Source organism: Macrobrachium rosenbergii, chromosome 15, assembly GCF_040412425.1.
Source record: "Macrobrachium rosenbergii isolate ZJJX-2024 chromosome 15, ASM4041242v1, whole genome shotgun sequence".
Lineage (NCBI taxonomy): Eukaryota > Metazoa > Arthropoda > Malacostraca > Decapoda > Palaemonidae > Macrobrachium > Macrobrachium rosenbergii.
Genome location: NC_089755.1, coordinates 27,060,642 through 27,082,676, shown reverse-complemented (window position 1 = coordinate 27,082,676; position 22,035 = coordinate 27,060,642). Strand labels below are relative to the sequence as shown.

The window sequence follows — 22,035 nt, the reverse complement described above, 5'->3', positions numbered from 1 at the left end:
TGGCTTTCTCTTCCCTTCGCTCATGGTGGACGAAAGGTAATGGCACGAGAGCCAAGCTTAATGGAAATAAGAGGGAATTTGAACGCCACAATTTTAGAGAAAATTGGTCGTAGTGGATTTTTTCTTTAATCCGACTCGCTCGTGACTCCTTTCATCTCGTAAACTTTCGGAAAGAAAGCACGTTGGTGACTCTGCTGCCAAACATTCGTATATAAAAAATTTTTGTACACATACACACATACAAACACATAAACAGAAATATATACAAGTATACATATTAATATGTAGATATTACAAACACATGCGTAGGCTTATATATCAATAGAATCAGACGTGCATACAAACATAATGAACGGAAAATATATAAACTTAAATCTTCATGCATATACAGTATACATACATGGAAAATAGGCACAACATGTACACGGTAATTATGCATTCTTACACAGAAACAGAATCTGAATATCCATTCACACATTTATTAATAAAAGACCCACGCAAAACTATCACATTGAACTTCATCCACGAAAAGACGTGAGCGGACGCAAACAACGTAACCACGATGCAGCATGTGTCTGTTCATGTCTGTACCTTCACAAAGGGACAGACATTCAATCGTTACGGCTCAACTACGGACGCCAATGGTGATGGGAGTTGCCGATGATTCGTTATTTGGTTCTAATCCGAGCTCACTCTCAAGCTGCATCTTCAGCAAGAACTGGAGAGCTCACTTTAACGTCATAATATTGCTTCTGCAAACGGAAGAGAGGCATTTGTTGTTTTTCCCTGCCATTAGAGATCGCATAATACATGGTTCAAAAGAAATACAGGGCGTTGTACTCCAACCTTTATATCGATCGATTTCGATGCGTTTACGAGGGTTGGCTCAGCGATCACCTGTGTGTGTGTGTGTGTGTGTGGTTCCGGTATTAGCTTTTTCAGACAGTCGAACATCAATTTTCCTTTTAAGGGCTGCTGGAAGAACGCTATTTCAAAGGTTTTTATTTTGCTGTAAATTTTTAAGATACACCTTATTTACTACTGAAAAAATTATATTTATATATATATATATATATATATATATATATATATATATATATATATATATATATATATATATATATATATACATAAATTGCATGTACATAAAGAGAGAGAGAGAGAGAGAGAGAGAGAGAGAGAGAGAGAGAGAGAGAGAAATGCATACGTACTGTAAGCTTTATTATTAAAGTATAATACTATTATGATATGACTTGTAACCTCGAGCCAAAGAAATCAAGGGTCCTATTTTAGTCCCTGTATCCTATTTACCGTCAATACATATCCTCAAGGGAAGTCTGTGATCCCCAGTGACCAAGTCTCTCCTTCTCCCCACCTTCCGTCACCCACAGGAAATTACTACTAAGGGCGGCCAATAAGTCAGCCTGTGTGGTTTTGGGTAAACATGCAATAACCCACCGGTGTCTCTCTCTCTCTCTCTCTCTCTCTCTCTCTCTCTCTCTCTCTCTCTCTCTCTCTCTCTTTAATCAAACACATTACATATAAATACATACATTATTATTATCACTTTTGTGCGTGATTCATTTGTCACACATTACCACAGGTGAAAAATAAGACCGGTTTCGACTTTTATTTCCAAGCCTTCGTCAATGGCTTGGAAATAAAGTCGAAACCGGTCAGGACCTACACCCCGTCTCTTATTTTTCACCTGTGGTAATGTGTGATAAATACATACATATATAAATACACATATATGCGTACGCATGTATACATGTACACATAAACATATGAACATAAATACATGTGTATATTTATATGAATTTTTTACACTTACACACGCGTGACTTTTTCATATTCACAGATATTAAGCCACAAATATCGTTTAAAATCAAGTTGGCTATACCTCGGGAATAACTTACATGCAAAGGGAATTAGCATATAATGGATAAGTGTTTCGTCCCCAGCAGTAATCGATCCTGAGGTATTTGTGGCTTAATATTTGTGTATACACACACTTTTTATATATACTGTATATGTATATATATATATATATATATATATATATATATATATATATATATATATATATATATATATATATATATCAGTTCTGTATACTTACATAACGCTTAACACACTCTTACCATCCAAGCACCAGATAAAATGGTATGCATGCAAACACACACACGAATATACATATATATATATATATATATATATATATATATATATATATATATATATATATATATATATATATATATATATATATCAGTTCTGTATACTTACATAACGCTCAACACATTCTTAACATCCAAGCACCAGATAAAGTGGCATGCATGCAGACACAATTTGCATACCTTTCTAAACCTTGAACAATTTCGTAAGCAACAGCAAGCAGCTAACATCACGTACTACGAGCGCCGATGAGTATACAGGTTTTGCCCCTAACGTAAAACAAAACCGGTTTTTAAGAGCTTACTCTCCTCGTCACGTCGTTCCCAAATCACGTTCCTAAATAACCTTTATGTTCTTCGTGAGAGAGACTTTGCTCTACTACGGATGAGAGCAAAGGTTACTGTTATGTCCTCCTTAATTGGATCAAGATAATTACATTTCACTTGGGCTTTCGGTGGACGGATGATGTTTATTATTATTATTATTATTATTATTATTATTATTATTATTCATAAACAGCATATATTCTTCGACAAGCAAACAAACAATGACCTTTTTTAATGTAATACTTTATACAATATTTGCATTACTGCATCTTGTATTACATAAGTTAAATAATTCTATTCTAAATCAACACTTATGTGAATTCATCTGTTATAAGTGCTTTAAATGTATTTTCATAAGTGGATTTCAACAATCACCTGCAATCATTTATTTTACTCCTAATAAAATGAAGAGTTCCCTTTTTATCCAAGTTTCCAACGCCCTGCCCATATCCTGTTAGGATAGCAATGTGAATATTATCAGTGCTTAAAAGTTAACTTTATCAGTGTTGCAGTACGCTTATCTTTTCGTTTCATCGTTCCGACATGTTCCAGTTTCCGACTATGTTATATATCCACGTAGTTTCCACTAAACGATTTTGTATTGAGTATTCTAACAGATTTTTAAGAGACCATCCGGGTCAGGCGACGAGAAGCAAGTCTTCACCTTCATTGTTTGATAAACCATGGTTTTTTTTAAATGGTGATTTGCATTGCATTTGTAATAAAACTCATCTGAAATTCTACTTCTTCCGTTTTCACACAATACTTCCTTCTTCAGGAACCGGGGATATCCTTTTCCTATAGGTTCAGCCCCACTGTTTCACCTTTTTTTTTTTTCTCAGTCAGGCCTGGACTAGTTACATGACTCGAGATGCTCGATACAGCGGTCTCAACCTTTATGCCTGTGTTCGATACATGCATACCCATGCGTCATAACCTTTCCCACCCATGTACACCCACACACACACCTACCCACCCACTCAACAAAACAAAAACAAAAAATCGATACCACTAACAAAGAGCTTATTTAAAATTCCTCTTATATCAAACTGATGACTATAGTAACTATGAGAAAATGAGACCCTTTAGAGCGCAAATTACGAGACCAGATTTAATTCAGGGTCATATGAAAGATTACCAACGAGATTAGTACCCAAACTGATTAGGTGGAACCTTGGGAGATCAAACTGAACTAATGCTTTATTATGTGTTGGGAGTAAAATATATTATATCATATATTATATATAGATATATATGTGTGTATGTGCGTGCGTGTGTGACTGTATGTGCGTGTGCGCCTGTCTATATAATAATGTACATGTTCAAATAAATCGGCTTTTGTGCACACCTTCAAAGACAGATAGATAGATAGCTAGACAAATGAGTACGCTCATACGAAAAATTGCGAATCCTAACCATACATACAAAGGTGATGACACCCTTTGTAATTCCCAGACAAAGCATATAATGACCACAAATCATAAGCTTTTAAAAGCGCCAATTTAGCTACGCGTTACTAAAGGTCCAAAATTGTTTTTCTTTGTGTGTGTAAATTATAGGTGTTGCTAAGGATAAAAGAATGGAGTAGACTAGCTGGGTAGGGTCATACCCCATTACAAAACTTGAAGGTCAAAATACCATCCCTTTCTGCTATGTCATAACATTGTATCTGAGGAGGAGGAGGAGGAGGAGGAGGAGGGGGGGGTAAGAGGTAGAAGAAGATTAGAGTGTAGCTTTAATATTCTATCCTGAAGTAATTTTTCGGAAACTGATTGCTTACTAACACTACTTAATATCTAAATTCGACAGATACCTAATTTGTGAGTAGGTGTCTGCTTTTAATTCTACATGTAGACGTTCTCGTATTTAAGGCCGCATCCGAGTGGGACTACAATTATAAGCTAGTAATAATTTGAAATAAAATATTACATGTCAAGACAGCTACCTAGCGAAGGAAAATAAAAAAAACGTTCAGACACCAAGGGTGGTTACCAACACAAATATCCTAATATCTATGTGCATTTGTGCACACACACACACACACACACACACACACACACACACGCACACACACACACACACATATATATATATATATATATATATATATATATATATATATATATATATATATATATATATATATATACACATATAGCCTGTTCCCCATAATTAGAGGTGATCCCGGAGAAACACAATGCACTAGTCATGGACTCAACTGTTTTGTAACTGTTGATACCATGAAGCACATCCAGTTGAGGACACTGCAATATTTACTGCTTTACATATATGTATATATACATATATAAATATATATATATATATATATATATATATATATATATATATATATATATATATATTATATATATATATATATATATTATACACTTTCGCAAAATAAACACATCCGCAATAACAATATCCAAGTACAGCATCTGGCAACAGAACACGACACCTAAACAAAAGAACTTACCACTGGACTTTCACCTCATACTCCTTATCATTCTCTCTCTCTCTCTCTCTCTCTCTCTCTCTCTCTCTCTCTCTCTCTCTCTCTCTCTCTCCATATTTCTGAAGTTATATACACATTTATTCAATCAATACCGTCCACCAGGCAGCGTCGTCAGGGGAGACAAGATCGGTGGACACTTTTGTGGAACCTCGAGAATTCTGTGCTGTGACCTCTTGGTTGGTGTGAAGCAAACAGCACTGCAAAATGAAAAGGAATAAGACTTGTGCTTATCTTAAGGTCATCACCATCATCATCGGTTCTGTTTATTATAAATTAATGAGTCAGCAGTGGTCTCAGTTGTCTACCTAGACCTACCTACCAGACATCTAATTTTTATACCGGTGCTATTTTCGGAGACAATGATGCTCCAAATATACAATTATCACTATTTTTATTTACGGTCATTAATTTCGGGAGAGAGAGAGAGAGAGAGAGAGAGAGAGAGAGAGCTAACATTTCTGTGCTGAAAGGAGTGTGTGTGTGTGTGTGTGTGTGTCTAGGCAATGTTATAATCTGGTAGCTCAGCTTTAATGTAACAAAAATTAATCTAAGATTGAAAATTTCTCTTGAACGACTAATAAAAAAATTTTTTAATAAATTACACACCCAGATATTAAAATGGATTCTGTAATACACAAAGCCCCAGTTTCGTAATACTTATAGTTACGTAATTCCTTGTGATCGCAATCTAATACATTCGAAAGTGAAAGTCACTGTTGGTTATAATTCAAACTATCGACAGCAACAAGGAAGTAAACACGCAAATTATATAGATGTAACACACACACACACACACACACACATATATATATATATATATATATATATATATATATATATATATATATATATATATATATATATGTGTGTGTGTGTGTGTGTGTGTGTGTGTGTTGTGTGTGTGTATGTGCACGCGCGCGGGTGATAGATTATCTCAATACAATGGATTGAAGTCGATGTTCTCTAGACATTAGGTAGGAGCTCTCACACATAAACAGACACACACAAGATAGACAGATATATCGATGGATATTGCAACTGTTATACGGTGAACTGTTTCACCTCCAGCCACAATCTTAAACACTTCTACCTTACTTCATCCGTATATACTTCGAACATCATTTCAACAAGAATAAATCGGCAGTATTCTCACTTGCGTTTAACGCTAAATAAAGACCACGCCTCCAGGCCTCGGAGAATGATTGCGTTAGTAATGGAAGGTTTTTTATCTTGTGATTTATGCGACACATTGAGCACAAACAACATAAAAGAAAAGCAAAGCTGAGCAGCTTCCGGAAGTCAATGATGCAATAAGATATGCGAGATGATGTTTGGAAGAAAGGGAAAATAATTTTACTGGAGATACCCGGGGCAAAATTCCCTTGGCCCACAACCCAAACCTTCCCAAAATGAAAAATATTGCATAACAACGCAAAAGTTGATTAACTAAAATGGTAATATACGCACAGGTAACTACAACAGAAGTACATATATAATGTCCAACTTATGTTAGACTCATTTAGTAAACATAGGCCAGAGAAAAAACCATTTACTAAATACCTACTTACATGCTGGTAAGTCAAGGAATTAAAATGATAAAAAGGCTAATACTCACCAGATCCTTGATTATTAAATGCTTACAAGCCTGAGTGAAAACACCATTATGCATGACATGAACTCCGATTCTACATTCCTCAATAAGTATGAACACTATAATTGTGAGCCATTGTATTTATCGTATTTCATAAAGACGACTCAAATAAGTAGCCATTTTTACGTGTCAAAATAAAAATTGGAGAAAAAATCGAAAATGAAACTTACCTCTTCAATGGCAGTGGTGCAAGGACAGAGCAGAACGCACTTCGTAGCTTTCTTCCGGGCAATATAAAGTCTGTAATTTCTTTCTTTGCCAAATGCTTCCTCAAACTCACTCCATCCGGATAACCATGGCTGTCAATCACTTCATATCTACTGTGTCAGCCACTTCAGCATCGAGAGAACCAAAACACCTGGGTCACTTCAGTCATTCAAGATTAGTTCATGAACTGTCTAATTCACCAAAGATAATATATGACCCAGGCCTTGACCTGCTGGAACCCTCTGCCTGTTAAGGAGGGGCTGGTCACGGTTCACTGACTCCAAAGACTGCACTTCGCAGCAACAGAGTCATTTCAGATCTTATCCTTTAACGAGAGTACGTCATATTTACTAGTTGTAAGGCCATCAGCTACGCCTGTGATGCACGAAAACAACAGACAAAAGTAGTAAGTAAATTTCTTTGTGAATGAATAAATTAAAATGGAATAGATCCCTCGTAAGCCAATTATGTTGTCATAATAAATTTACAAGACTGACACCCAATCTAATACGTTCTTCATAAGAAAAGCAAAAAACAAAGAACTTTCAACATAACCTTATAACATACAGTATTGTTCTTTATAAATCGAGTTTCTTTTCGATAAGTAAATATAAACCTGCATTTTTTAAATCTATGCAATAAATAAAGCAAATACTAGATAACACTGAAGGTTCAAAGAAATTTTTTCTTAAGTAGGTGACATGAAAACCATTTTTACAGAAAAAGTAAGTGAAGGACAAAATAAATGATGCTAAAAGCCTGTTTCGTAAGTTAATGGTCAGGGTAAGTCCATATACAAACTAAATATACATACATATATATATATATATATATATATATATATATATATATATATATATATATATATATATATATATATATATATACATTCCTACAAGAAATCGAGTTCTCAGTGCATTTCTTTAGAAACCAACTGTTTTCCGACAAAATGTTTATCCCTGAAATATTCAGGGAATTGGTGAAATCACCAATTCACTTAGGAACATCTGCTCATCTTCACTGTTTGGTGATTTCACGAATTCCCTGGAAATTTCATGGATTTCGTGAAATACCTAGTTTCTCAATCTTACTGTAACTTATATACGAAGTTCCCTTACCTCCGTCACATTAGTTTTCGTAAAAAAATTCATTGATTCGTTTAATAAAGAGCTAACTGCTGTAAACTTGAAATTAGTTCTAAAAAAATCCTCTAACTCTGGGTGTCTTTCCTGATTCAAAGATAAACTTTTCTCGGCTTCGACTTTCAACTTTGTTTATAAATATACTTGTCCCAAGCGCGAACTGGGAACTTCCGCTGGATGTACAGTCGCTCAAATATGTTTTGCAACATGTTCCAGAAGTTTTCGTTCACCTAACAATTATTTATTCGTTCTATATATACAAGGAAATGTGTTTTTCTTATTCGATTTTGATTATTAATCATACGTTTAACAAGATTAAAAGGAATGGTGAATGAAAAATCCGTAATACGGAAAATAACGAAACATTTTTAAAATTTTCGTTCATGATGGTAGGGTAAAAGTCAAATGAAAAACTATAATTAGTCATCCATCCAATCTTTGTGGGAGTAAATTCAGAGACTTTCCTTCATGGATAAATGCCCAATGGAAAAAACTATAGGGAGAAAATTAGGTAACACCCAATGGATATTTAGTGGCAGAGAGTGAGAGAGAGAATAAATGATTAAATAAAGCATTTATAATAATGATGAAGAAATAAAGGAATTATATAATAATGATAGAGATATATAAAAACAGGTTTAAGGGAAACGAGAGGTAATTTCTCTGATGCACCAGTCGTGTCTGTGCTTGTTGCATGTGCTTACGACGGAGTTGCCAAATAGCACCAGATGTCACTATTATAAGCTGTTGTCCGAAAAGTTTTGATGTTGCAAAACATTTTTGAATGACTGTGAAAGGCAACTGTTGCAAGTCCGAATCTGTTGTCTTAAGGGAGTTAGCTTTAGAACGGATTGCAGATTGTTCAGGCCCGAAGTATCTAATATAGGTAATCATACCCTACTGTGTAGATCACACACTGATCCGAAAGACTTCTTCAAGGTCATCGCCTCCACACAAAATAGAGAATTATCCTTCTTAGAATCCATTTCAGTAAAAACTATCGTTCCTTCTTTGAACACCAAAACTGTCCCTACACAGCTTTTTATTACTTAACTGCCAGTTTGTTTGCAATGAATACCTCTCTGCTTTAAATTTTTGGTTCGGGCAGGTCTTATCATATTTACGTAACTGCAATTTATTATCTATTTCAATATTTCTGTGGAATTCTTTTTCATTATTACAGTATTAAGTCTGCTAAGTAAAGGACAAGAAGTCCCTTTTCATTATTACAGTATTAAGTCTGCTAAGTAAAGGACAAGAAGTCGAAAGGCCTTGCAGTACTCCAATGTTCCCTTTCTTTCGTGGATTTTATCTTTACACACACACACACATACTTATATATATATATATATATATATATATATATATATATATATATATATATATATATATATATATATATATATATATATAAATTTTTGTCATATACACCGTGGCATTTTTTTTATTCGCAAACATTAAGTTAGAAATGTCGCTCAATATCAAATTCACTCAACCTCAGATTAGCAGAAACCGAAGGGAAATCTATAATAATAAAATCCGAGTGGATCGTTCTTGTTTGTCAGGCGGGGTAGGTAGGGGATCGGGAGGGTGGGGAGACATGACACACCCACTCTCCTCCTAAAAACCTGTTTGTCCGCCCTTTCCAACTTGTACATCATCATATATACCTATACCTGACCTTATTTATAATGAACCTGCTCATTTACTCATTTTTTCCTTTACCAAAATTCTCGCTTTCTCATCCCATCACTAGCTATTTTCATTTGCACTAATACCCACACAAGTTACCCACTGAATTCATAACCCCATTATCAAATTTTACATACGACACACACACACACACATATATTATGCGTGTATAGATATGTGTTCATATACGTATATATATTTATATATGTGTATATATATATATATGAATATATATATACATACATATATTTATATATATGTATATATATATATATATAATATATATATATATATGAATATATATGTATATGTACGCATATCTATACATGCATATACAGTATATATGAGTGTGTGTGAGCTTTACATCAAATAGCAAACATATGCATTATATACGACGTGAGAGATAGAGTGAAGAGAATTTCAATAACATTAACAACACAATGCTTTGATTATACTTCAAACCGTAACTACCTTCCCATAACCAAATGCAATTTCACCTTGATGCCTCTCAAGATTATCGAGCATTAGCATTACAAGCGAATACACTACTGCATTAACTACTTAACCCTGAACGACCTTGGAATTCCAGCACTTATCAAATGGAAGGCCGAGATATGACATTGAGAGTTACCCACTGGTGTGAGTGTTCTGGCTTACAAGAAGGACATAATCTGAACTTCAAAATATATTTTAATATATTTTTTCAGGTGTCTCCTGGACATTATTGTGTCTGCATAAAGAGAACAAAGCGCATAAGACTTAGTGTATGTATTCTTCTTCTTCGTTTTTAACGTGCTTTTTCCCATTTTTTATATGGGGTAAGCACGATGCCTTCTTTGAAGGACTTTGATTTGGCGTTGGGGTAGACCGTAGCCTCGATCGGCTGCCCTGCCTGACATCGCTTAGACCCCGGTAGCGCATGTGTGCATGTATCGTACCAAATCCCCAGCTCCCTTTCTCCCAGCAGCGATATATATATATATATATATATATATATATATATATATATATATATATATATATATATATATATATATATATATATATATAGAACAAATACATAAGATTTATATATATATATATATATATATATATATATATATATATATATATATATATATATTATTGTACCTATAAAGAGAACAAAGCACATAAGACTTAGTGTATATATGTATGTATGTATGTATGTATGTATGTGTGTGTGTGTATATATGTGTGTGTGTGTGTACGCACATCTATACATAGGTGCTGGAATTCCAAGGTCGTTCAGGCTTAAGTAGTTAATGCAGTAATGTATTCACTTGTAATGATGTGCAAGAAACAATAATGCTCGATAATCTGGAGACGCATCAAGGTGAAATTGCATTGGTTATGGGAAGGTAGTTACGGTTTGAAGTTTAATCAAAGCATTGTGTTGTTAATATTATTGAAATTCTCTTCACTCTATCTCTCACGTCGTATATAATGCATATGTTTGCTACTTGATGTAAAGTTTACACACTCATAAATATATATATGCATGAATAGATATGCGTACACACACACACACATATATATATATATATATATATATATATATATATATATATATATATATATATATATATATATATATACAGTATATATTTATTTATATATTTATATATACACATTTAGAATCTAATTATCACTTTTTACCAGATACATAAGTAATTGCAATAACCGCAATACCCTTTAAACTTTAAACTTGTCGATTTCTTCCCAGTTTGGATACACTTGTAATTACTAAGCTTCAGATCCCAAGAAGAACCATATGTAAAAATTCTGATGCGAGTGAGATTCGAACTCGCAATCGAGTTGGATTCTTTGGATCTCAAGATTTGCAGTTACAGTTGGTGTTCTTCTATTTCATGGCACGAACCCTAGCATGTGAAACTGCTAACTGGCTTACGGAATGAAGTAACGTGTGGATATTGAATGCAAGTGAAATAAAAATAAAAAGATTGAAGCTGTGGAGAGAAATTATTTGCATAGCACAATGTGACGAAAGAAAAATTAAAAAGGGAAATGCAGGGATAGGTATATATGTGATAAAAAAGGGTAGCTTAGGTGAAAGAATGGATCGGTGTTTTGAGATATGGCCTTGTGCTAAAAATGGAGGAAGAAGGTAAGTATGGTGTTGGGGATGGAACGAGAGACTAGAAAGTTCTGGATAGAAGGAGCGCAAGAAGTACTGGAAAAGGAGAGCCTTAATATCCTGGAAGGACGAGAGTGGTGGTGTGGTGTGTTTCAGGGGGATTGATGAGCTGCTGATGAGTAGCAGTATCAATGTTCGAAGCAGCCAATGTTGTGGAAATTTTCAATAACGGAAAATGTGACTGATCGTTTTGCTGTTTTTTTCTCTGGATCCTCTTGTTAAGGAAACTACTTAAACACACACACACATACATATATATGTGTGTGTGTGTGTTTAAGTTGTTACCCCCCCCCCAATACAAAGTAAATGGTATAGCAAGTTGATGGATGTGATGCCCAGGTGTGGCTGGAGGCATACCTGATCATTATTTGGTGGCGGCAAAAACTCAGAAAGGTAAAGGAGTAACCTGGAGAGGAAATTCAAAACTGCGTCTGTGAATGTAATTAAGTGACTTTAACAACGGAAGTAAGAAAAGGACATTTGGAAAATATGGAATGAGACACAAAAGCGGAAACAGTTGATGAGCCATATGTAAAATTCGAGAACGGAGTTATGCAGTTATTGGGTAACTTGTGTGGGTATTAGGGCAAATGAAAACAGCTAGTGGTTGGGTGCACAAGCGAGACTTGATAAAGGAAAAAATGAGTGAATGAGCAGGTTCATTACAAATAAGGTTAAGTACAGGTACATATGAAGGAGGACAGGCTGGTAATGGAGAAACTGAGAGAAAATCAAATAATAAAACCAAGTAATGACAATGAACACAGACAAGACCTTTAAGGAGAATAAGGTATCTGCGTGACATTAAATGCAATTAGAGCTGAAATGCAGGTGGATATCAGAATACATGCAAATGGAAAGATGCTGTCTGAAGTGCATGAGTCACTAGTTCTTGACGTGAGAGTTTTTAAAAGACTTGCTGAATGCGAATGATAAAATTGAGACAGAGATGAATGTGGCAAGAGTGGCAAGGTTAGTGCAAGGATGAAAATGCATACGAGTATGGATGATGATGAAGTAAGGAGGTCAATTAACTGGTTGGAAAAAGGAAATACATCAGCTGTTGGGATTAAACCCGAGATGCGACAGTACCATTACATAAGATTAAGTGGATGACTTTGGTATGTCTGGATGAGGGTCTGGTTCTGAAGGAGTAAAAGAGAGGAATAACTGCATAAAGATAAATGTGACTGAGGACACTGTACGAAATAGTGGCAGTATGTTTCTTTGCATGGGAAGATTTAGATTGAGAAAATAAGAGCTGACGCATGGATAAAGGAAGAACAAAATTAGTTTAGCTAAGGAAGAGAATGTGAGGATCAACTGTTTGCTATGAATCAGCTATGTAATAACTTTTGAAGGGAAGTGAAAAGCTCTAGGTGACATTACGGACCTAGAAAAAGCTTATGATGGAATTGATAGATACTGTGGATGGTACCGAGGATGTATGGTACAGAAGATAAGTTGCTGAAAGGGATGCAATGCGTATTTAAAAATGCAGGTGGAGGACTGACTGGTTTAGTGTAAAATTTTGTCTATGGCAAGAACGTGTTATGTCTCCATGGGTGTTCATTTCTTATGGATGGAGACATCCGAGAGTCAGAGAAAGGAAATCTGACATAGGTGCAAAGCCGTGATAAGAAAATGAGTCATTATGGAATATCGAATGGTTAATATTCGCAAATGATTGTAAAGACTGTAAATAGTGAAGATGAATATTACAAAGTAGAGAACGTTGCAAAGTCTTTGCCAGAGAAAATGGTGAGAAAATTTGAGCAATTGTTACATTCATGAAAAAAATGTTATCTGACTGGCCAAGGAATGTTCTCAAGAATAAAATTTAATGCATTAAAATGCTTGTTTTTTTTTTTTTTTTTTTTTTTGTCACATCTCCTATACCGACCAGGAGTTTCCCCTGTAGCTAGACTAGACTGGCTGCTACAGCCATTCACGAGCGGCGTCTAAGTTGTCATTCTAATGGAAAATGTAATTAGAAAAGGAAAGATATTTGACTTCACTGAATAAAACAGCTCTAAAGGTAACCAGTTTGTGATTATTATAGTTTCCAAAGATGACTGTCTTAAATCATTCTTCAAGCACAATGAGTAACTATCTCAGGTCAAGGATGGGCATCTAATAAGCTGCTTCCGTCATATAGGCTCCGTAAACGTTTTTCATCACGGATGGTCAGAGCCTCTCTGCGAGACTCCATCATAAAACACAACGGAATATTAGCAATGTTTCGAAATTGTTTTAACTCCATAGTTTGATTATAATTGTTTTAACTCTTTCTTTATAGTGAATAGTCAAGTGAGATATTGTTTCAAATTTTTAATAAAAAAAAATAACTACAGAAATCTAGGAATTCTCTCTAAAGAGCACTAAAATAAAAAAAAAATAAGCTTCGCTTGTTAGAATATTTCATAATTTGAAAAACTTAAATACCAATACATGATCCTAAAACCTCCTTTCGCTCTACATTATTTATTCAAAACCAGACCTACAACGAAGTCAACGACGTGGAAGCTCAACCCTCACGGTGAAATGGATTAAGTATAGTAAAAATGTTCGAATCCCGGTTAGAGGTGGAATGACACAGACACAATCCAGTAAATATCACAGTCCCTCTATCGCAGTCAATCCTGAATTAGGGAGGAAAAGGTACACTGGCCTAGGCGAAACAAGTGAGTCTGATATTAGTCTTATATGCTTTGTTCTCTTCATGCAGATACACATACATACCTACATACACAAACAAACACATATGTGTATATATTATATATATATATATATATATATATATATATATATATATATATATTTGTATACACATACATATATATGTCTCATGCTGATATATATATATAGTTAAAATGTGCGCATGTACAGAGAGAGAGAGAGAGAGGGAGGAGAGATAAATCGTCCCTTGACTCACTGCCGGTAATCAGTGTGAGGGGAGCGTTTGGATAATAACCGTTGGCTTCAATTTTAAATATGCGAAACTTGGAAAATGGTTAAAGTACAAATGAGTTTTTTAAGTTTTGGGGTGAAAATTCATATTTCTACTATTCAAATCCAAGCACACCATGCTTACATGTACACGCACACTGAACGTTTAAACAGCATTTACTTATACTGTACGTAGACCAACACAAGGGAACAAAGTATAAAATGCGTAGCTGTCTCTCTCCCCCCCGCCTCTGTATTATATACATATATATGTGGTGTACGTATATAAGCACTAAAAAGCTAAAAATTTTCCTCCAAACACCAGTTAACAGTAAAACTCTAAGCCTACAACACCTATTGTAAACATTCTTCGATGCATATATGCAGAATTTCGAGCATGTTAATCGTCTAGTGGCGATATAATAAAACCATAATACACTCACAGTTGGCATGAAATAAAAAGGAAAAACCGTAAAAAGTTCGGTCATTCGACACCGATACTGATAAAAACAATAAGGTAACGTTTTGCATTAGAGTTTTTTCCCTTTTAAACAGTTAACAAGTTCTTTTCCGACCCAACAGTACTCATCTAAACCTAGTACATCGTTTGAATGTCTCTTATTATAACATTGTTCACTCGCTTGGGGTTGATAAAGGGTTTTTCACTAACTTCACCTCTGTTTGGGCATCGGCCTAGACCGGTGAACACCGCCGCTTGGTTACCTCGCACAATCACCACCACGTGCAGACTGGAACGACATTCGAACTTGGACGCGAGTTGAAGCGACATGCACGCGCGATAGATGCCAGATGCCTCCAGAGGGAGCATCCACAATTGCATGCTCCTGCAAAAAGATTGCAGCGCGCTACAACTGCACAATGACAGCGGAAACTGAAAGTAAAATGAACATTTTAACAAAATTCATGTTATTTCGAAAGCCTCTTTGCTTTCCAAATGAATTGATCTTTCTTTAATTTTGTAATGAGTCATCGCGTAACCAGTCATCAGAATGTCTTAAGTATTTGATTCGCTGATCTGCCTGAGATGAGGTCTGAATTTGCAGGTGCATATTATCAAAGATATTTAACTGCTGATGAAAGTAATTGGGAAAAGTGTCAGATCGGACAATGAATGAGAAAGCCTAAATGGAAAGTTGAGTTTTGAATTTTGATTTCACATTTTATACAAAACCAGATCGGTTGAAATTTCTTTCCAACCGATTCCCCTGGTTGTGTTAACTTCAACGAGTGACAAACAACAAGTACATTTCCCTGTCTGTTGAGATTTTTGTGCACAATACCCCTACAAGAGAGAGCTTTTTTTTCCCCCTACCATTTTGTTCACTGGCCATGCAACTAAAACTTGACCTTGACGCTTATGAGATATGTACCCTACCGGTATTTTTCCTTTGTTAATTTGAAAATCGCATTTAACCTTCTGTTATTTTTTGTAAGGTAGGTAGAAGGGATTCGTTTTGCGCTCTTTTGAACAATGGTAAAATTACTCGACTTCTATTAACTTTCCTGGCTCTGTTGTTCAAATAGCTCATTGAGCACGATGTACAAATATTTTCATTATGCTAGTCAACTTTGCATTCTGATCTCACCAAAATTATAACCTGTACCACGTAGTGTTGTAGAATCTTACAGTTTATTCTAAAAATCTTGCCTTTTCTTAGTTCAGTGCCACATTTAATTAGAGGCTTGATCCTGACCAAACTGTGGAGTGATCTGCCTAAACGTCAAGTTGAACTGCTGGAACTTCAGAATTTCAGACTTGGTGCAAACGCGTTTTTTTTTTTTAGCAGACTGGCGTGAGTGCCATTTCAAAGATAGTTTTCATTTATCTTTTATACACGTTTTGGTATGTGTATTCTTATCTATTTCCGTTATTCCTCATTTACAGTTTATCCTTTACTTCCCTTTATCTGTTTCCTTACTAGGCTGCATTCCTTATTGGTGTCTCAGTGCCTGTATCATTCTGCTTTTTTAAACAGTCAAGGGCACCCCTTAAATCCCATAGAAGACTTAACACTCCCAACAGTTCGCTGAAAATATAAACTTCTAAAGCAACTACAGAAAAGGCCCTGAATCTGTCCCATCGATATAAAAGGCTTGAAAGATCTTATCAAAGTCCAAAAATTACAAAAGAGCCACTCTGAAAGTCTCTGAAAATTGCCGAGATCACGAAAGGCATGGCAGCAAGTCCCGTAAAAGTCCCAAAACACAAAGCTCCAGGAAATATTGCGTCAAGTAATCTTTGCTCTTCAGACATATATTAATCGTTCCGATTACTGATCGAAAAACCTGATGTCTACCTCTGTTATTTTGCAGATATTTTGAAGACGAAGTCGTTCTAAATTTTTCGTGTTCTAAAAGAAAAGGGAGACAAAAGAAACATTTAAAAAATGTGGCAGATATTCTGTGTAAAATAAAAACGTAAATGAAAATATCAAAACGAAGTTCTTTTTGCAAAGAACGTGAACCAGGAAAATCACCAGAGGTCATTAAACTAATTCTTTTCAAGAGATAGTAAAAATACGAAATAATTACGTTGGTTGCTATTTCTCTTTTGCTTTCAAAAGAAGTTTCACTATTATTTTGGTGCCTCTGAACCGTTTCTTTGTAGATAAGAATGTCAGTTTGTTTCTCTCTCTCTCTCTCTCTCTCTCTCTCTCTCTCTCTCTCTCTCTCTCTCTCTCTCTCTCTTTGATTCAATTCAATAGACCCCAAAGATAGTATAGGCCTTACACTTGTGTTGTTGATGCCAAAAAAAAAAAATCTAATACCGAGGAAAGTGAAGGTGTTGTCTTTGCTTAGACGTAACAAGAAGCATTTTGAATATTTGAGAAGTATCGTATTACTCTTCGATTGGGTATTTATCTCGAAAGCCACCGGATGACTTCGCGACAGTCTTTCAGAAGTAACGATAATCGCAGTTAATCTTTTTATCTTTAACTACTTGATCTGGAGACTGAACAGTGTTTTATTAGTATCTGTTCTACGAAGACACCGGATGGAAACCATGATAATAATACTACTGGATTACTCTTGTTTCAACTTAGGAACTAGTTCCTCGTTGGACGGGTCGGTACCGTTCTCGGCAAGCAGTTAGAGGAATTTATTTCTGGTGATAGAAATTCATTTCTCGCTATAATGTGGTTCGGATTCCACAATAGGCTGTAGGTCCCGTTGCTAGGTAACCAAAGGGTTCTTAGCCACGTAAAATAAGTCTAATCCTTCGGGCCAGCCCTAGGAGAGCTGTTAATCAGCTCAGTGGTCTGGTAAAACTCAGGTATACTTTTTTTTTTCCAGTGGTCTGATTAAACTAAGGTATACTTAACTTAGGAACTGAAGGAGTTTCCAAGTACAGTGCACGAATTAAGCTTTTCGGATGTTGCAAATAAATGCAAAATGTTACTTACTGCAAACTGATATCCACTTCACACTACATACAAACCGAGTAACCTGCCAAAATCCTCTTAATGCCTCCTATGATGGTTTATATGGATTAACATCTATTATTATTTTGTTTTCTCATGAGCATTCACTGGGCCTTGTCTTTGAGAACCACCACACTTTTAGTGCTCCTGCATCCGGATTAATGATCACTGTTGTTGTGACGCCTGTTTGCTTATCACTCAATCTATGTTAAAAATCTAGGCGATAGCTGTTGACACTTAATCTGGTAGAAGTTAATTTGAGATCAATTAACAGGTCATCGGAGATTTCCAGGCTTCAATATCCTTCGTCTTCTGAGATGAGATTTCGAGCCCCCAGGCCTTCTACCAGTTGGTTGCGAACCACAATAATCGACTAACTGCCAGGTACCTATTTCACTGCTGAGGTCGAAAGAGGACAACTTGGATACAATGACAGAATCGAACCCGAGAGAAATTTTGCTTTGTGACTTCAGCTCTACTGTAGAACGCCGGTTGATTAATTGGCCGTAATAAAACTCCAGCTCAAAAAAACTGAAACAAGAAAAAATCCTGACCAGAAATCTTTATGAATGACTAACTTAAATACCGAAGAATATGTCACGCATTAATATACCGTTGGTCTAATCATGCATATTTCTTGTCCTCCCTGCATGCTTATTCAGCATTTATTACAGTTAATGGAATATCGTATTACACATTTTCTTTCTCCTTTTCCTCCAATCATACATAAATCTCCTTTCTGTATGCTTCCTTGTTCAGCTCATTTTACAGTCAGTGGAAAACGTAATAAGCATTTTCTTTCCTCCTCCGAGTAAACGAAGGAATGATGACGCATATGTACAACTTCAGATTTGCTTCTTAATGCAACGTCTGGAGGCAAAAGGAGCCAACAAGGCGCTCGTGGGAAACTGCCTTTATAAGATGCTGAAAGTCATCTGTGCAAACCTGACTCCAGCTTCCTCAGGACACGCCCGAGGGAGAGAAAACGAGAAACATAAAACGAAAAAGAACAATCGCAAGTGGCTTAGAAGTTCACTTACGACAGAGACGTTGAAAGGTGCCCTTGGTAGTTTTCACCAGTCACCAGTATGTCATTAGAGCTCTCTCGTCGTCGTCAGTCTACGCACCTTCAACCAATGCCTCTTAATTCTCTAAACTTCGGATTGTTCTACGCTCACGCCTCAGCGGTCATTGCTTACGAATCACCTTCTTGCCAATTGAGTAAGCATTTTCTCTTCTACAGAATAAACTTACCAGTAACGTCATGTAGATAAAAGGAATCTTGATCTTTTAACTGTCAAGTTTTTCCTCGCTGTGGCATTTGATACGTCCTGGATATAAACAATCAGCCATTAGAAACGATAAATGATGTGAAAGTTATGTTCCTGATTCGCTGTCAAAGACGACTCGCTTTTCTCGCGCCATTCATTACGTGACGCGAATAAGCGCGATTTTTTACTGCTGGCCATCAGAGAAAATCTAATCGCAAAACGCTTCCAGTTACCAGGTCACTTGATGAATGTAATACTGAGGGACTGAACGTCATCCATCGGTTGATTTATGTACGATGCTTTTAAAGCTTTGTTCAACTTCTAAATTTCGGCTGGAAATAAAAAATTTTGTCTTTTGTACTATGATTTCTTCATATTTTCATTTTCAGGTCAATAATACTTAACAGTATTTTCGTATGTTTAATGACATTATTTCCAACTCGAATCGTGATTTAATGATATTTTTCATTCATAGACTGCGTTATGTGTCAAAAGCGCAAGTTCACAGTTTCTGTCTCGGTCTCTTGAAAAGCTAGCATTTGTAAATCCTGGAACATATATACTGTACTGATTTATTCGTAAGCATATCTATCTCACGCACGCAACTGAAACCGTACGACAGTGCCTCACCGTCTACCATTACCTTCATGTGAAAATGGACTTTAGCCGTACATCATTGCCTTACCTGTAACTTACCCGTGATGGGCACATTCTCACGCGATCTGCTCCGAAATGTGCAGCTTTCCTTCGTTCTTTCCGTCTGCAAAGTTGACAGCAGCTCAATAAAAAATAGCCAGAGAAAATCTGGTGAAATTAGTAAATGTGAATTGAAAAGTCAAGTCCTAATTGTAGCGAAGTGAGGTTCTGCTTTCGCTTTTGCTCTTCGAAAGTAAAAATCGTATTGGCTTTTTCATTTCGTAGGCTTTCATTTTTAATCAGTGTTTTTGTACATTAATTAACAACTAAAAGAGAACGGCCTTTAGCGTGGAACTTACAATGTCAAAACATCTGGTTGACAATTAACTCCCATTATAAGAAATTGACGTAGTTAAAGCCTGCGTACGTATTATCAGCTGAAAGAGAATGGATTATTGGTGGAATGTGAGTTTCAGAATAAAGAAAAAAAATAAATGCAAACGCATCCTGTTCTAGATTGTTAACTTCAGTCCTGATTTCACATATTAAACTCGCCAGGCATTGAACACAATCCAGGAATAAGACGAAATCAATGTGCAGTAAACTTTTCATATTATTAGCCAATGAAGTGAAATAAACATTAAATAAGAAATTTTTTATGTTTATGTCGGAAAATATAGAAGAGTATTCCTGAAAATCTTTCTTGTAATTATATAAACAATGGAGTAAAATGAAATAAAGTAAAAATAAATTAACTGTATTTTGCACGGAACTCAACCACCATCACTCGCCAGGCCCGAGTTCGAGTCCCCGGCCGGCTGATGAAGAGTTAGAGGAATTTATTTCCGGTGATAGAAATTCATTTCTCGCTATAATGTGGTTCGGATTCCACAATATGCTGTAGGTCCCGTTCCTAAGTAACCAATTGGTTCTTAGCCACGTAAAATAAGTCTAATCCTTCGGGCCAGCCCTAGGAGAGCTGTTAATCAGCTAGGTGGTCTGGTAAAACTAAGGTACACTTACTTCGTCCTTACAGGGAACGTTCTCCTGTTCTCCAGTCTCAACTTCCCTGACATTCGTACCAAACCAGTCATCAGTTGACGTTTTACTGCTCGTGTGTGTGTGTGTGTGTGTGTGTGTGTGTTGTCGCCTGTTGAACTGGTCAATGGTGACCGTTGATAATCGGATGTATGTGAATTGAAGAGAAGTGTCTTCTAAAGGGGGCGTCGCGTTGGAGCGAGGTGAACTCGATAGTTTTTGTCTACAAGACTGGTTTTGCGATTATCACTGATTTCCACGAGAACTGCCCACTTAGGCCCCGGAGACGACTTCGTAGTAAGTACAAATTCTTGGTATTTTTTATGGAGACCTATGGGGATATTATCTCTCTACGAGTGCATTTTAGGTTTCTGATGTGTTGAATGCAATTATTATCGTTTCAGTTCACAGGGCTTGCTTATTCCCGTCCAACATTCATCTGTAATTGAGTCTAGTTCATATTGCATGTTTAGTGTCCCTAAATCTCTTCATTAGTTTTCATCACTTCGCACGTTGTTGACAAGGTTTTCTGATACTGGCTATAACCATTTCTCTTTTACCTTTGTATGAATTGTGTGAATCCCCACGGCCAGTGTAAATAGCGGTAAGTAATACCAGCATGAAACAGCGGTACATTCTCGTTGCGTATTTCTTCCAGGAATGTCGAGATAGGCAGGGAGATGTTATCTGAAGTGGCGTATATGTTTAAAATCACGTTTTCATCTCTTGACAGAGCTTGGGTTTAGTGCGATTGCTGCATAACTGGAGATTATAGTTGTTACGGTGTAAGGTGTCCGCTTTAGTACAACCT

General features: G+C 36.0%; 1 protein-coding gene across 1 annotated transcript in view; it reads right to left on the bottom strand.

Annotated features, from left to right (window-relative positions):
• Cad89D (cadherin-89D) overlaps positions 1-15,587 on the bottom strand; it is a 126,548-nt gene extending 110,961 nt beyond the window's left edge. Inside the window, 2 exon segments of the mRNA XM_067117290.1 lie at positions 6,841-7,252; positions 15,512-15,587. The gene's annotated coding sequence lies outside the window, so the exon portion shown is untranslated.
• Between the last annotated feature and the right edge of the window lie 6,448 nt (positions 15,588-22,035).